This window comes from Nansenia antarctica, assembly GCF_963989245.1.
Source record: "Nansenia antarctica genome assembly, chromosome: 15".
Taxonomy (NCBI): Eukaryota; Metazoa; Chordata; class Actinopteri; order Argentiniformes; family Microstomatidae; genus Nansenia; species Nansenia antarctica.
This window is the reverse complement of record NC_137685.1, coordinates 17,498,263-17,516,102: the sequence shown is the minus strand read 5'-3', so window position 1 is coordinate 17,516,102 and position 17,840 is coordinate 17,498,263.

The following is a 17,840-nucleotide window of genomic DNA, read 5'->3' as shown; positions in this document are numbered from 1 at the left end:
CCAGTTTGTTGACAATTGTTGTACGTATTCACCACAACAGGAGTAAACCTTTAAGATCAGACAATGGGGACATAGAACAATAGGGGAGAGAAAAGTAGGGGGTAAGGATTTAGAGTTTCAATAACACTGTTAAAACATTTGAGCAAGCATCATGATGGTGAATGAAATAATTTCTACTGTGAGTCTCTCAATAACACAGCAACAATACAAGAGGACGACAAGGCGGAAAGACAACAATGGTCCATCAGCATCTCAGATAGTGCCTCATTGCGACCGGAAAAGCATGATGGTCCCTCTGTTGAAGATCGACCTAGGATATCGAAGAACCAAGACACCTAAAGAAACTGATTGACGATATCCCTATTTGTTAAAAATGTATAATTATGTAACAAACTATGGAAAAACATTTGATTTGACTTAATGATGGAAATGATACCTACTTCATTTGTAATGAGTAGTTAGACATAGTAATGAGAAACCTATTTGGATATTTTCTCCTTTAAACAACAAAGGTTTTTATCCAAAGAAGGTGATTATTAATCAGAGTAGTTAACCACAAAGTGACCTTTTACTCATGCCAAGTCAATTGTGGAGTGAGATGTTTGTTCACTTTGTCAGGCCACATGACTGAGGAATTGTATTTGTCTATGGGGAAAGTCCTTTGATGACAATTCCGGGGGAGGAATGCAAGATCTCAGCCATGTGGAAAGAAAGAGAAATAATTAAAGTTACTATCCATTAGAGAAGAAAAAAAAGAGTGGGCTGATAGGATGTGTTTTATCATTGTGCTTAGGTAAACCCTAAATACTTTAATCATTAGTGATTATCAGCAAGTTGTAACATCTGACTATTGAGAAGTGAGCCAACCTCTCTCGCTGTATCAGCACAGAACTGCAAACTCTCTGTCTGTAACTGGACCTGAGCCAAATATAGAGACCACGAGACCAGTTTGGCTCTAAGGACATTGGAGCCTTGTGGTGGTCAGCGAGACAGGTACGACAGGGACACAGGATGGAGACTTATATGGGTACTGATGTCAATAGGTCAGTTGACCAACCCGTTATGGTAGGGAAGCAGAGGCAAGCTGGCTTCTAACTTTAGTATGTAAACAACATGTATGACTGGTGACTGGTGATTGGCAAGGTACAGCTGTTTCCGGTGTCAGCGGAAATCTAGCATATAAGCCCACTGCAAAGTGTCATTCAGTGCGTGCCTCTCCTCGTTGCTTGCCGTGTGTTGAGAGGCTGCCCAGCGCTGTATGGAATAAATTATATCTTAATTGTCTACTTGAGCAATCTATTAATTATTCAATTAACGGGGAAGGGACAAATCTAGGCCGCCGCCTATCATCTGAACATTCACCTACTATCAAGTCATTAACAGAGCTGTTCTGAAAGTGTCCAAGCGGCCTGTTCTTAGAGTGGACTGTTTTTTGCATTCGTTCTCAAGTTATATCAAACTATCAAAGTGTTGTTTTCTGCCTTTCACGAGCACATTTTGACTTGTTGTTGAATAATCCTATAATGTAACTCTAAATGACAATCAGAGCAACTTGAATTGCGTGTGTGCAGCCTTTTGCTCAAAAGTGATCAACGTTTCGTTTTCAGAGTCTCTTTTGACAATCTCTTCGAGAGCTGTTTTCAGTCATTAACAGAGCTGTTCTGAAAGTGTCCAAGCGGCCTGTTCTTAGAGTGGACTGTTTTTTGCATTCGTTCTCAAGTTATATCAAACTATCAAAGTGTTGTTTTCTGCCTTTCACGAGCACATTTTGACTTGTTGTTGAATAATCCTATAATGTAACTCTAAATGACAATCAGAGCAACTTGAATTGCGTGTGTGCAGCCTTTTGCTCAAAAGTGATCAACGTTTCGTTTTCAGAGTCTCTTTTGACAATCTCTTCGAGAGCTGTTTTCAGTCATTAACAGAGCTGTTCTGAAAGTGTCCAAGCGGCCTGTTCTTAGAGTGGTCTGTTTTTTGCATTCGTTCTCAAGTTATATCAAACTATCAAAGTGTTGTTTTCTGCCTTTCACGAGCACATTTTGACTTGTTGTTGAATAATCCTATAATGTAACTCTAAATGACAATCAGAGCAACTTGAATTTTGTGTGTGCAGCCTTTTGCTCAAAAGTGATCAACGTTTCGTTTTCAGAGTCTCTTTTGACAATCTCTTCGAGAGCTGTTTTCAGTCATTAACAGAGCTGTTCTGAAAGTGTCCAAGCGGCCTGTTCTTAGAGTGGACTGTTTTTTGCATTCGTTCTCAAGTTATATCAAACTATCAAAGTGTTGTTTTCTGCCTTTCACGAGCACATTTTGACTTGTTGTTGAATAATCCTATAATGTAACTCTAAATGACAATCAGAGCAACTTGAATTGCGTGTGTGCAGCCTTTTGCTCAAAAGTGATCAACGTTTCGTTTTCGGAGTCTCTTTTGACAATCTCTTCGAGAGCTGTTTTCAGTCATTAACAGAGCTGTTCTGAAAGTGTCCAAGCGGCCTGTTCTTAGAGTGGACTGTTTTTTGCATTCGTTCTCAAGTTATATCAAACTATCAAAGTGTTGTTTTCTGCCTTTCACGAGCACATTTTGACTTGTTGTTGAATAATCCTGTAATGTAACTCTAAATGACAATCAGAGCAACTTGAATTGCGTGTGTGCAGCCTTTTGCTCAAAAGTGATCAACGTTTCGTTTTCAGAGTCTCTTTTGACAATCTCTTCGAGAGCTGTTTTCAGTCATTAACAGAGCTGTTCTGAAAGTGTCCAAGCGGCCTGTTCTTAGAGTGGACTGTTTTTTGCATTCGTTCTCAAGTTATATCAAACTATCAAAGTGTTGTTTTCTGCCTTTCACGAGCACATTTTGACTTGTTGTTGAATAATCCTATAATGTAACTCTAAATGACAATCAGAGCAACTTGAATTTTGTGTGTGCAGCCTTTTGCTCAAAAGTGATCAACGTTTCGTTTTCAGAGTCTCTTTTGACAATCTCTTCGAGAGCTGTTTTCAGTCATTAACAGAGCTGTTCTGAAAGTGTCCAAGCGGCCTGTTCTTAGAGTGGACTGTTTTTTGCATTCGTTCTCAAGTTATATCAAACTATCAAAGTGTTGTTTTCTGCCTTTCACGAGCACATTTTGACTTGTTGTTGAATAATCCTATAATGTAACTCTAAATGACAATCAGAGCAACTTGAATTGCGTGTGTGCAGCCTTTTGCTCAAAAGTGATCAACGTTTCGTTTTCGGAGTCTCTTTTGACAATCTCTTCGAGAGCTGTTTTCAGTCATTAACAGAGCTGTTCTGAAAGTGTTCAAGCGGCCTGTTCTTAGAGTGGACTGTTTTTTGCATTCGTTCTCAAGTTATATCAAACTATCAAAGTGTTGTTTTCTGCCTTTCACGAGCACATTTTGACTTGTTGTTGAATAATCCTATAATGTAACTCTAAATGACAATCAGAGCAACTTGAATTGCGTGTGTGCAGCCTTTTGCTCAAAAGTGATCAACGTTTCGTTTTCAGAGTCTCTTTTGACAATCTCTTCGAGAGCTGTTTTCAGTCATTAACAGAGCTGTTCTGAAAGTGTCCAAGCGGCCTGTTCTTAGAGTGGTCTGTTTTTTGCATTCGTTCTCAAGTTATATCAAACTATCAAAGTGTTGTTTTCTGCCTTTCACGAGCACATTTTGACTTGTTGTTGAATAATCCTATAATGTAACTCTAAATGACAATCAGAGCAACTTGAATTTTGTGTGTGCAGCCTTTTGCTCAAAAGTGATCAACGTTTCGTTTTCAGAGTCTCTTTTGACAATCTCTTCGAGAGCTGTTTTCAGTCATTAACAGAGCTGTTCTGAAAGTGTCCAAGCGGCCTGTTCTTAGAGTGGACTGTTTTTTGCATTCGTTCTCAAGTTATATCAAACTATCAAAGTGTTGTTTTCTGCCTTTCACGAGCACATTTTGACTTGTTGTTGAATAATCCTATAATGTAACTCTAAATGACAATCAGAGCAACTTGAATTGCGTGTGTGCAGCCTTTTGCTCAAAAGTGATCAACGTTTCGTTTTCGGAGTCTCTTTTGACAATCTCTTCGAGAGCTGTTTTCAGTCATTAACAGAGCTGTTCTGAAAGTGTCCAAGCGGCCTGTTCTTAGAGTGGACTGTTTTTTGCATTCGTTCTCAAGTTATATCAAACTATCAAAGTGTTGTTTTCTGCCTTTCACGAGCACATTTTGACTTGTTGTTGAATAATCCTGTAATGTAACTCTAAATGACAATCAGAGCAACTTGAATTGCGTGTGTGCAGCCTTTTGCTCAAAAGTGATCAACGTTTCGTTTTCAGAGTCTCTTTTGACAATCTCTTCGAGAGCTGTTTTCAGTCATTAACAGAGCTGTTCTGAAAGTGTCCAAGCGGCCTGTTCTTAGAGTGGACTGTTTTTTGCATTCGTTCTCAAGTTATATCAAACTATCAAAGTGTTGTTTTCTGCCTTTCACGAGCACATTTTGACTTGTTGTTGAATAATCCTATAATGTAACTCTAAATGACAATCAGAGCAACTTGAATTTTGTGTGTGCAGCCTTTTGCTCAAAAGTGATCAACGTTTCGTTTTCAGAGTCTCTTTTGACAATCTCTTCGAGAGCTGTTTTCAGTCATTAACAGAGCTGTTCTGAAAGTGTCCAAGCGGCCTGTTCTTAGAGTGGACTGTTTTTTGCATTCGTTCTCAAGTTATATCAAACTATCAAAGTGTTGTTTTCTGCCTTTCACGAGCACATTTTGACTTGTTGTTGAATAATCCTATAATGTAACTCTAAATGACAATCAGAGCAACTTGAATTGCGTGTGTGCAGCCTTTTGCTCAAAAGTGATCAACGTTTCGTTTTCGGAGTCTCTTTTGACAATCTCTTCGAGAGCTGTTTTCAGTCATTAACAGAGCTGTTCTGAAAGTGTTCAAGCGGCCTGTTCTTAGAGTGGACTGTTTTTTGCATTCGTTCTCAAGTTATATCAAACTATCAAAGTGTTGTTTTCTGCCTTTCACGAGCACATTTTGACTTGTTGTTGAATAATCCTATAATGTAACTCTAAATGACAATCAGAGCAACTTGAATTGCGTGTGTGCAGCCTTTTGCTCAAAAGTGATCAACGTTTCGTTTTCGGAGTCTCTTTTGACAATCTCTTCGAGAGCTGTTTTCAGTCATTAACAGAGCTGTTCTGAAAGTGTTCAAGCGGCCTGTTCTTAGAGTGGACTGTTTTTTGCATTCGTTCTCAAGTTATATCAAACTATCAAAGTGTTGTTTTCTGCCTTTCACGAGCACATTTTGACTTGTTGTTGAATAATCCTATAATGTAACTCTAAATGACAATCAGAGCAACTTGAATTGCGTGTGTGCAGCCTTTTGCTCAAAAGTGATCAACGTTTCGTTTTCAGAGTCTCTTTTGACAATCTCTTCGAGAGCTGTTTTCAGTCATTAACAGAGCTGTTCTGAAAGTGTCCAAGCGGCCTGTTCTTAGAGTGGACTGTTTTTTGCATTCGTTCTCAAGTTATATCAAACTATCAAAGTGTTGTTTTCTGCCTTTCACGAGCACATTTTGACTTGTTGTTGAATAATCCTATAATGTAACTCTAAATGACAATCAGAGCAACTTGAATTGCGTGTGTGCAGCCTTTTGCTCAAAAGTGATCAACGTTTCTTTTTCAGAGTCTCTTTTGACAATCTCTTCGAGAGCTGTTTTCAGTCATTAACAGAGCTGTTCTGAAAGTGTCCAAGCGGCCTGTTCTTAGAGTGGACTGTTTTTTGCATTCGTTCTCAAGTTATATCAAACTATCAAAGTGTTGTTTTCTGCCTTTCACGAGCACATTTTGACTTGTTGTTGAATAATCCTATAATGTAACTCTAAATGACAATCAGAGCAACTTGAATTGCGTGTGTGCAGCCTTTTGCTCAAAAGTGATCAACGTTTCGTTTTAGGAGTCTCTTTTGACAATCTCTTCGAGAGCTGTTTTCAGTCATTAACAGAGCTGTTCTGAAAGTGTCCAAGCGGCCTGTTCTTAGAGTGGACTGTTTTTTGCATTCGTTCTCAAGTTATATCACACTATCAAAGTGTTGTTTTCTGCCTTTCACGAGCACATTTTGACTTGTTGTTGAATAATCCTATAATGTAACTCTAAATGACAATCAGAGCAACTTGAATTTTGTGTGTGCAGCCTTTTGCTCAAAAGTGATCAACGTTTCGTTTTCAGAGTCTCTTTTGACAATCTCTTCGAGAGCTGTTTTCAGTCATTAACAGAGCTGTTCTGAAAGTGTCCAAGCGGCCTGTTCTTAGAGTGGACTGTTTTTTGCATTCGTTCTCAAGTTATATCAAACTATCAAAGTGTTGTTTTCTGCCTTTCACGAGCACATTTTGACTTGTTGTTGAATAATCCTATAATGTAACTCTAAATGACAATCAGAGCAACTTGAATTGCGTGTGTGCAGCCTTTTGCTCAAAAGTGATCAACGTTTCGTTTTCGGAGTCTCTTTTGACAATCTCTTCGAGAGCTGTTTTCAGTCATTAACAGAGCTGTTCTGAAAGTGTCCAAGCGGCCTGTTCTTAGAGTGGACTGTTTTTTGCATTCGTTCTCAAGTTATATCAAACTATCAAAGTGTTGTTTTCTGCCTTTCACGAGCACATTTTGACTTGTTGTTGAATAATCCTATAATGTAACTCTAAATGACAATCAGAGCAACTTGAATTGCGTGTGTGCAGCCTTTTGCTCAAAAGTGATCAACGTTTCGTTTTCAGAGTCTCTTTTGACAATCTCTTCGAGAGCTGTTTTCAGTCATTAACAGAGCTGTTCTGAAAGTGTCCAAGCGGCCTGTTCTTAGAGTGGACTGTTTTTTGCATTCGTTCTCAAGTTATATCAAACTATCAAAGTGTTGTTTTCTGCCTTTCACGAGCACATTTTGACTTGTTGTTGAATAATCCTATAATGTAACTCTAAATGACAATCAGAGCAACTTGAATTTTGTGTGTGCAGCCTTTTGCTCAAAAGTGATCAATGTTTCGTTTTCAGAGTCTCTTTTGACAATCTCTTCGAGAGCTGTTTTCAGTCATTAACAGAGCTGTTCTGAAAGTGTCCAAGCGGCCTGTTCTTAGAGTGGACTGTTTTTTGCATTCGTTCTCAAGTTATATCACACTATCAAAGTGTTGTTTTCTGCCTTTCACGAGCACATTTTGACTTGTTGTTGAATAATCCTATAATGTAACTCTAAATGACAATCAGAGCAACTTGAATTTTGTGTGTGCAGCCTTTTGCTCAAAAGTGATCAACGTTTCGTTTTCAGAGTCTCTTTTGACAATCTCTTCGAGAGCTGTTTTCAGTCATTAACAGAGCTGTTCTGAAAGTGTCCAAGCGGCCTGTTCTTAGAGTGGACTGTTTTTTGCATTCGTTCTCAAGTTATATCAAACTATCAAAGTGTTGTTTTCTGCCTTTCACGAGCACATTTTGACTTGTTGTTGAATAATCCTATAATGTAACTCTAAATGACAATCAGAGCAACTTGAATTGCGTGTGTGCAGCCTTTTGCTCAAAAGTGATCAACGTTTCGTTTTCGGAGTCTCTTTTGACAATCTCTTCGAGAGCTGTTTTCAGTCATTAACAGAGCTGTTCTGAAAGTGTCCAAGCGGCCTGTTCTTAGAGTGGACTGTTTTTTGCATTCGTTCTCAAGTTATATCAAACTATCAAAGTGTTGTTTTCTGCCTTTCACGAGCACATTTTGACTTGTTGTTGAATAATCCTATAATGTAACTCTAAATGACAATCAGAGCAACTTGAATTGCGTGTGTGCAGCCTTTTGCTCAAAAGTGATCAACGTTTCGTTTTCAGAGTCTCTTTTGACAATCTCTTCGAGAGCTGTTTTCAGTCATTAACAGAGCTGTTCTGAAAGTGTCCAAGCGGCCTGTTCTTAGAGTGGACTGTTTTTTGCATTCGTTCTCAAGTTATATCAAACTATCAAAGTGTTGTTTTCTGCCTTTCACGAGCACATTTTGACTTGTTGTTGAATAATCCTATAATGTAACTCTAAATGACAATCAGAGCAACTTGAATTTTGTGTGTGCAGCCTTTTGCTCAAAAGTGATCAATGTTTCGTTTTCAGAGTCTCTTTTGACAATCTCTTCGAGAGCTGTTTTCAGTCATTAACAGAGCTGTTCTGAAAGTGTCCAAGCGGCCTGTTCTTAGAGTGGACTGTTTTTTGCATTCGTTCTCAAGTTATATCAAACTATCAAAGTGTTGTTTTCTGCCTTTCACGAGCACATTTTGACTTGTTGTTGAATAATCCTATAATGTAACTCTAAATGACAATCAGAGCAACTTGAATTGCGTGTGTGCAGCCTTTTGCTCAAAAGTGATCAACGTTTCGTTTTCGGAGTCTCTTTTGACAATCTCTTCGAGAGCTGTTTTCAGTCATTAACAGAGCTGTTCTGAAAGTGTCCAAGCGGCCTGTTCTTAGAGTGGACTGTGTTTTTTGCATTCGTTCTCAAGTTATATCAAACTATCAAAGTGTTGTTTTCTGCCTTTCACGAGCACATTTTGACTTGTTGTTGAATAATCCTATAATGTAACTCTAAATGACAATCAGGAGCAACTTGAATTGCGTGTGTGCAGCCTTTTGCTCAAAAGTGATCAACGTTTCGTTTTCAGAGTCTCTTTTGACAATCTCTTCGAGAGCTGTTTTCAGTCATTAACAGAGCTGTTCTGAAAGTGTCCAAGCGGCCTGTTCTTAGAGTGGACTGTTTTTTGCATTCGTTCTCAAGTTATATCAAACTATCAAAGTGTTGTTTTCTGCCTTTCACGAGCACATTTTGACTTGTTGTTGAATGCTCCTATAATGTAACTCTAAATGACAATCAGAGCAACTTGAATTGCGTGTGTGCAGCCTTTTGCTCAAAAGTGATCAACGTTTCGTTTTCGGAGTCTCTTTTGACAATCTCTTCGAGAGCTGTTTTCAGTCATTAACAGAGCTGTTCTGAAAGTGTCCAAGCGGCCTGTTCTTAGAGTGGACTGTTTTTTGCATTCGTTCTCAAGTTATATCAAACTATCAAATTGTTGTTTTCTGCCTTTCACGAGCACATTTTGACTTGTTGTTGAATAATCCTATAATGTAACTCTAAATGACAATCAGAGCAACTTGAATTGCGTGTGTGCAGCCTTTTGCTCAAAAGTGATCAACGTTTCGTTTTCAGAGTCTCTTTTGACAATCTCTTCGAGAGCTGTTTTCAGTCATTAACAGAGCTGTTCTGAAAGTGTCCAAGCGGCCTGTTCTTAGAGTGGACTGTTTTTTGCATTCGTTCTCAAGTTCTATCAGTGTTGTTTTCTGCTTTTCTGGAGCACATTTTGACTTGTTGCTGAATGCTCCTATAATGTAACTCTAAATGACAATCAGAGCAACTTGAATTGCGTGTGTGCAGCCTTTTGCTCAAAAGTGATCAACGTTTCGTTTTCGGAGTCTCTTTTGACAATCTCTTCGAGAGCTGTTTTCAGTCATTAACAGAGCTGTTCAGAAAGTGTCCAAGCGGCCTGTTCTTAGAGTGGACTGTTTTTTGCATTCGTTCTCAAGTTATATCAAACTATCAAAGTGTTGTTTTCTGCCTTTCACGAGCACATTTTGACTTGTTGTTGAATAATCCTATAATGTAACTCTAAATGACAATCAGGAGCAACTTGAATTGCGTGTGTGCAGCCTTTTGCTCAAAAGTGATCAACGTTTCGTTTTCAGAGTCTCTTTTGACAATCTCTTCGAGAGCTGTTTTCAGTCATTAACAGAGCTGTTCTGAAAGTGTCCAAGCGGCCTGTTCTTAGAGTGGACTGTTTTTTGCATTCGTTCTCAAGTTATATCAAACTATCAAAGTGTTGTTTTCTGCCTTTCACGAGCACATTTTGACTTGTTGTTGAATAATCCTATAATGTAACTCTAAATGACAATCAGAGCAACTTGAATTGCGTGTGTGCAGCCTTTTGCTCAAAAGTGATCAACGTTTCGTTTTCGGAGTCTCTTTTGACAATCTCTTCGAGAGCTGTTTTCAGTCATTAACAGAGCTGTTCTGAAAGTGTCCAAGCGGCCTGTTCTTAGAGTGGACTGTGTTTTTTGCATTCGTTCTCAAGTTATATCAAACTATCAAAGTGTTGTTTTCTGCCTTTCACGAGCACATTTTGACTTGTTGTTGAATAATCCTATAATGTAACTCTAAATGACAATCAGGAGCAACTTGAATTGCGTGTGTGCAGCCTTTTGCTCAAAAGTGATCAACGTTTCATTTTCAGAGTCTCTTTTGACAATCTCTTCGAGAGCTGTTTTCAGTCATTAACAGAGCTGTTCTGAAAGTGTCCAAGCGGCCTGTTCTTAGAGTGGACTGTTTTTTGCATTCGTTCTCAAGTTATATCAAACTATCAAAGTGTTGTTTTCTGCCTTTCACGAGCACATTTTGACTTGTTGTTGAATGCTCCTATAATGTAACTCTAAATGACAATCAGAGCAACTTGAATTGCGTGTGTGCAGCCTTTTGCTCAAAAGTGATCAACGTTTCGTTTTCGGAGTCTCTTTTGACAATCTCTTCGAGAGCTGTTTTCAGTCATTAACAGAGCTGTTCTGAAAGTGTCCAAGCGGCCTGTTCTTAGAGTGGACTGTTTTTTGCATTCGTTCTCAAGTTATATCAAACTATCAAATTGTTGTTTTCTGCCTTTCACGGGCACATTTTGACTTGTTGTTGAATAATCCTATAATGTAACTCTAAATGACAATCAGAGCAACTTGAATTGCGTGTGTGCAGCCTTTTGCTCAAAAGTGATCAACGTTTCGTTTTCAGAGTCTCTTTTGACAATCTCTTCGAGAGCTGTTTTCAGTCATTAACAGAGCTGTTCTGAAAGTGTCCAAGCGGCCTGTTCTTAGAGTGGACTGTTTTTTGCATTCGTTCTCAAGTTCTATCAGTGTTGTTTTCTGCTTTTCTGGAGCACATTTTGACTTGTTGCTGAATGCTCCTATAATGTAACTCTAAATGACAATCAGAGCAACTTGAATTGCGTGTGTGCAGCCTTTTGCTCAAAAGTGATCAACGTTTCGTTTTCGGAGTCTCTTTTGACAATCTCTTCGAGAGCTGTTTTCAGTCATTAACAGAGCTGTTCAGAAAGTGTCCAAGCGGCCTGTTCTTAGAGTGGACTGTTTTTTGCATTCGTTCTCAAGTTATATCAAACTATCAAAGTGTTGTTTTCTGCCTTTCACGAGCACATTTTGACTTGTTGTTGAATAATCCTATAATGTAACTCTAAATGACAATCAGAGCAACTTGAATTGCGTGTGTGCAGCCTTTTGCTCAAAAGTGATCAACGTTTCGTTTTCAGAGTCTCTTTTGACAATCTCTTCGAGAGCTGTTTTCAGTCATTAACAGAGCTGTTCTGAAAGTGTCCAAGCGGCCTGTTCTTAGAGTGGACTGTTTTTTGCATTCGTTCTCAAGTTATATCAAACTATCAAAGTGTTGTTTTCTGCCTTTCACGAGCACATTTTGACTTGTTGTTGAATAATCCTATAATGTAACTCTAAATGACAATCAGAGCAACTTGAATTGCGTGTGTGCAGCCTTTTGCTCAAAAGTGATCAACGTTTCGTTTTCAGAGTCTCTTTTGACAATCTCTTCGAGAGCTGTTTTCAGTCATTAAGAGAGCTGTTCTGAAAGTGTCCAAGCGGCCTGTTCTTAGAGTGGACTGTTTTTTGCATTCGTTCTCAAGTTATATCAAACTATCAGTGTTGTTTTCTGCCTTTCACGAGCACATTTTGACTTGTTGTTGAATAATCCTATAATGTAACTCTAAATGACAATCAGAGCAACTTGAATTGCGTGTGTGCAGCCTTTTGCTCAAAAGTGATCAACGTTTCGTTTTCAGAGTCTCTTTTGACAATCTCTTCGAGAGCTGTTTTCAGTCATTAAGAGAGCTGTTCTGAAAGTGTCCAAGCGGCCTGTTCTTAGAGTGGACTGTTTTTTGCATTCGTTCTCAAGTTATATCAAACTATCAGTGTTGTTTTCTGCCTTTCACGAGCACATTTTGACTTGTTGTTGAATAATCCTATAATGTAACTCTAAATGACAATCAGAGCAACTTGAATTGCGTGTGTGCAGCCTTTTGCTCAAAAGTGATCAACGTTTCGTTTTCGGAGTCTCTTTTGACAATCTCTTCGAGAGCTGTTTTCAGTCATTAACAGAGCTGTTCTGAAAGTGTCCAAGCGGCCTGTTCTTAGAGTGGACTGTTTTTTGCATTCGTTCTCAAGTTATATCAAACTATCAAAGTGTTGTTTTCTGCCTTTCACGAGCACATTTTGACTTGTTGTTGAATAATCCTATAATCTAACTCTAAATGACAATCAGAGCAACTTGAATTGCGTGTGTGCAGCCTTTTGCTCAAAAGTGATCAACGTTTCGTTTTCAGAGTCTCTTTTGACAATCTCTTCGAGAGCTGTTTTCAGTCATTAAGAGAGCTGTTCTGAAAGTGTCCAAGCGGCCTGTTCTTAGAGTGGACTGTTTTTTGCATTCGTTCTCAAGTTCTATCAGTGTTGTTTTCTGCTTTTCTGGAGCACATTTTGACTTGTTGCTGAATGCTCCTATAATGTAACTCTAAATGACAATCAGAGCAACTTGAATTGCGTGTGTGCAGCCTTTTGCTCAAAAGTGATCAACGTTTCGTTTTCGGAGTCTCTTTTGACAATCTCTTCGAGAGCTGTTTTCAGTCATTAACAGAGCTGTTCTGAAAGTGTCCAAGCGGCCTGTTCTTAGAGTGGACTGTTTTTTGCATTCGTTCTCAAGTTATATCAAACTATCAAAGTGTTGTTTTCTGCCTTTCACGAGCACATTTTGACTTGTTGTTGAATAATCCTATAATGTAACTCTAAATGACAATCAGAGCAACTTGAATTGCGTGTGTGCAGCCTTTTGCTCAAAAGTGATCAACGTTTCGTTTTCAGAGTCTCTTTTGACAATCTCTTCGAGAGCTGTTTTCAGTCATTAAGAGAGCTGTTCTGAAAGTGTCCAAGCGGCCTGTTCTTAGAGTGGACTGTTTTTTGCATTCGTTCTCAAGTTATATCAAACTATCAGTGTTGTTTTCTGCCTTTCACGAGCACATTTTGACTTGTTGTTGAATAATCCTATAATGTAACTCTAAATGACAATCAGAGCAACTTGAATTGCGTGTGTGCAGCCTTTTGCTCAAAAGTGATCAACGTTTCGTTTTCAGAGTCTCTTTTGACAATCTCTTCGAGAGCTGTTTTCAGTCATTAAGAGAGCTGTTCTGAAAGTGTCCAAGCGGCCTGTTCTTAGAGTGGACTGTTTTTTGCATTCGTTCTCAAGTTATATCAAACTATCAGTGTTGTTTTCTGCCTTTCACGAGCACATTTTGACTTGTTGTTGAATAATCCTATAATGTAACTCTAAATGACAATCAGAGCAACTTGAATTGCGTGTGTGCAGCCTTTTGCTCAAAAGTGATCAACGTTTCGTTTTCAGAGTCTCTTTTGACAATCTCTTCGAGAGCTGTTTTCAGTCATTAACAGAGCTGTTCTGAAAGTGTCCAAGCGGCCTGTTCTTAGAGTGGACTGTTTTTTGCATTCGTTCTCAAGTTATATCAAACTATCAAAGTGTTGTTTTCTGTCTTTCACGAGCACATTTTGACTTGTTGTTGAATAATCCTATAATGTAACTCTAAATGACAATCAGAGCAACTTGAATTTTGTGTGTGCAGCCTTTTGCTCAAAAGTGATCAACGTTTCGTTTTCAGAGTCTCTTTTGACAATCTCTTCGAGAGCTGTTTTCAGTCATTAACAGAGCTGTTCTGAAAGTGTCCAAGCGGCCTGTTCTTAGAGTGGACTGTTTTTTGCATTCGTTCTCAAGTTATATCAAACTATCAAAGTGTTGTTTTCTGCCTTTCACGAGCACATTTTGACTTGTTGTTGAATAATCCTGTAATGTAACTCTAAATGACAATCAGAGCAACTTGAATTGCGTGTGTGCAGCCTTTTGCTCAAAAGTGATCAACGTTTCGTTTTCAGAGTCTCTTTTGACAATCTCTTCGAGAGCTGTTTTCAGTCATTAACAGAGCTGTTCTGAAAGTGTCCAAGCGGCCTGTTCTTAGAGTGGACTGTTTTTTGCATTCGTTCTCAAGTTATATCAAACTATCAGTGTTGTTTTCTGCCTTTCACGAGCACATTTTGACTTGTTGTTGAATAATCCTATAATGTAACTCTAAATGACAATCAGAGCAACTTGAATTGCGTGTGTGCAGCCTTTTGCTCAAAAGTGATCAACGTTTCGTTTTCGGAGTCTCTTTTGACAATCTCTTCGAGAGCTGTTTTCAGTCATTAACAGAGCTGTTCTGAAAGTGTCCAAGCGGCCTGTTCTTAGAGTGGACTGTTTTTTGCATTCGTTCTCAAGTTATATCAAACTATCAGTGTTGTTTTCTGCCTTTCACGAGCACATTTTGACTTGTTGTTGAATAATCCTATAATGTAACTCTAAATGACAATCAGAGCAACTTGAATTGCGTGTGTGCAGCCTTTTGCTCAAAAGTGATCAACGTTTCGTTTTCAGAGTCTCTTTTGACAATCTCTTCGAGAGCTGTTTTCAGTCATTAACAGAGCTGTTCTGAAAGTGTCCAAGCGGCCTGTTCTTAGAGTGGACTGTTTTTTGCATTCGTTCTCAAGTTATATCAAACTATCAAAGTGTTGTTTTCTGTCTTTCACGAGCACATTTTGACTTGTTGTTGAATAATCCTATAATGTAACTCTAAATGACAATCAGAGCAACTTGAATTTTGTGTGTGCAGCCTTTTGCTCAAAAGTGATCAACGTTTCGTTTTCAGAGTCTCTTTTGACAATCTCTTCGAGAGCTGTTTTCAGTCATTAACAGAGCTGTTCTGAAAGTGTCCAAGCGGCCTGTTCTTAGAGTGGACTGTTTTTTGCATTCGTTCTCAAGTTATATCAAACTATCAAAGTGTTGTTTTCTGCCTTTCACGAGCACATTTTGACTTGTTGTTGAATAATCCTGTAATGTAACTCTAAATGACAATCAGAGCAACTTGAATTGCGTGTGTGCAGCCTTTTGCTCAAAAGTGATCAACGTTTCGTTTTCAGAGTCTCTTTTGACAATCTCTTCGAGAGCTGTTTTCAGTCATTAACAGAGCTGTTCTGAAAGTGTCCAAGCGGCCTGTTCTTAGAGTGGACTGTTTTTTGCATTCGTTCTCAAGTTATATCAAACTATCAAAGTGTTGTTTTCTGCCTTTCACGAGCACATTTTGACTTGTTGTTGAATAATCCTATAATGTAACTCTAAATGACAATCAGAGCAACTTGAATTGCGTGTGTGCAGCCTTTTGCTCAAAAGTGATCAACGTTTCGTTTTCGGAGTCTCTTTTGACAATCTCTTCGAGAGCTGTTTTCAGTCATTAACAGAGCTGTTCTGAAAGTGTCCAAGCGGCCTGTTCTTAGAGTGGACTGTGTTTTTTGCATTCGTTCTCAAGTTATATCAAACTATCAAAGTGTTGTTTTCTGCCTTTCACGAGCACATTTTGACTTGTTGTTGAATAATCCTATAATGTAACTCTAAATGACAATCAGGAGCAACTTGAATTGCGTGTGTGCAGCCTTTTGCTCAAAAGTGATCAACGTTTCGTTTTCGGAGTCTCTTTTGACAATCTCTTCGAGAGCTGTTTTCAGTCATTAACAGAGCTGTTCAGAAAGTGTCCAAGCGGCCTGTTCTTAGAGTGGACTGTTTTTTGCATTCGTTCTCAAGTTATATCAAACTATCAAAGTGTTGTTTTCTGCCTTTCACGAGCACATTTTGACTTGTTGTTGAATAATCCTATAATGTAACTCTAAATGACAATCAGAGCAACTTGAATTGCGTGTGTGCAGCCTTTTGCTCAAAAGTGATCAACGTTTCGTTTTCAGAGTCTCTTTTGACAATCTCTTCGAGAGCTGTTTTCAGTCATTAAGAGAGCTGTTCTGAAAGTGTCCAAGCGGCCTGTTCTTAGAGTGGACTGTTTTTTGCATTCGTTCTCAAGTTATATCAAACTATCAAAGTGTTGTTTTCTGCCTTTCACGAGCACATTTTGACTTGTTGTTGAATAATCCTATAATGTAACTCTAAATGACAATCAGAGCAACTTGAATTGCGTGTGTGCAGCCTTTTGCTCAAAAGTGATCAACGTTTCGTTTTCGGAGTCTCTTTTGACAATCTCTTCGAGAGCTGTTTTCAGTCATTAACAGAGCTGTTCTGAAAGTGTCCAAGCGGCCTGTTCTTAGAGTGGACTGTGTTTTTTGCATTCGTTCTCAAGTTATATCAAACTATCAAAGTGTTGTTTTCTGCCTTTCACGAGCACATTTTGACTTGTTGTTGAATAATCCTATAATGTAACTCTAAATGACAATCAGGAGCAACTTGAATTGCGTGTGTGCAGCCTTTTGCTCAAAAGTGATCAACGTTTCGTTTTCAGAGTCTCTTTTGACAATCTCTTCGAGAGCTGTTTTCAGTCATTAACAGAGCTGTTCTGAAAGTGTCCAAGCGGCCTGTTCTTAGAGTGGACTGTTTTTTGCATTCGTTCTCAAGTTATATCAAACTATCAAAGTGTTGTTTTCTGCCTTTCACGAGCACATTTTGACTTGTTGTTGAATGCTCCTATAATGTAACTCTAAATGACAATCAGAGCAACTTGAATTGCGTGTGTGCAGCCTTTTGCTCAAAAGTGATCAACGTTTCGTTTTCAGAGTCTCTTTTGACAATCTCTTCGAGAGCTGTTTTCAGTCATTAACAGAGCTGTTCTGAAAGTGTCCAAGCGGCCTGTTCTTAGAGTGGACTGTTTTTTGCATTCGTTCTCAAGTTCTATCAGTGTTGTTTTCTGCTTTTCTGGAGCACATTTTGACTTGTTGCTGAATGCTCCTATAATGTAACTCTAAATGACAATCAGAGCAACTTGAATTGCGTGTGTGCAGCCTTTTGCTCAAAAGTGATCAACGTTTCGTTTTCGGAGTCTCTTTTGACAATCTCTTCGAGAGCTGTTTTCAGTCATTAACAGAGCTGTTCAGAAAGTGTCCAAGCGGCCTGTTCTTAGAGTGGACTGTTTTTTGCATTCGTTCTCAAGTTATATCAAACTATCAAAGTGTTGTTTTCTGCCTTTCACGAGCACATTTTGACTTGTTGTTGAATAATCCTATAATGTAACTCTAAATGACAATCAGAGCAACTTGAATTGCGTGTGTGCAGCCTTTTGCTCAAAAGTGATCAACGTTTCGTTTTCAGAGTCTCTTTTGACAATCTCTTCGAGAGCTGTTTTCAGTCATTAAGAGAGCTGTTCTGAAAGTGTCCAAGCGGCCTGTTCTTAGAGTGGACTGTTTTTTGCATTCGTTCTCAAGTTATATCAAACTATCAGTGTTGTTTTCTGCCTTTCACGAGCACATTTTGACTTGTTGTTGAATAATCCTATAATGTAACTCTAAATGACAATCAGAGCAACTTGAATTGCGTGTGTGCAGCCTTTTGCTCAAAAGTGATCAACGTTTCGTTTTCGGAGTCTCTTTTGACAATCTCTTCGAGAGCTGTTTTCAGTCATTAACAGAGCTGTTCTGAAAGTGTCCAAGCGGCCTGTTCTTAGAGTGGACTGTTTTTTGCATTCGTTCTCAAGTTCTATCAGTGTTGTTTTCTGCTTTTCTGGAGCACATTTTGACTTGTTGCTGAATGCTCCTATAATGTAACTCTAAATGACAATCAGAGCAACTTGAATTGCGTGTGTGCAGCCTTTTGCTCAAAAGTGATCAACGTTTCGTTTTCAGAGTCTCTTTTGACAATCTCTTCGA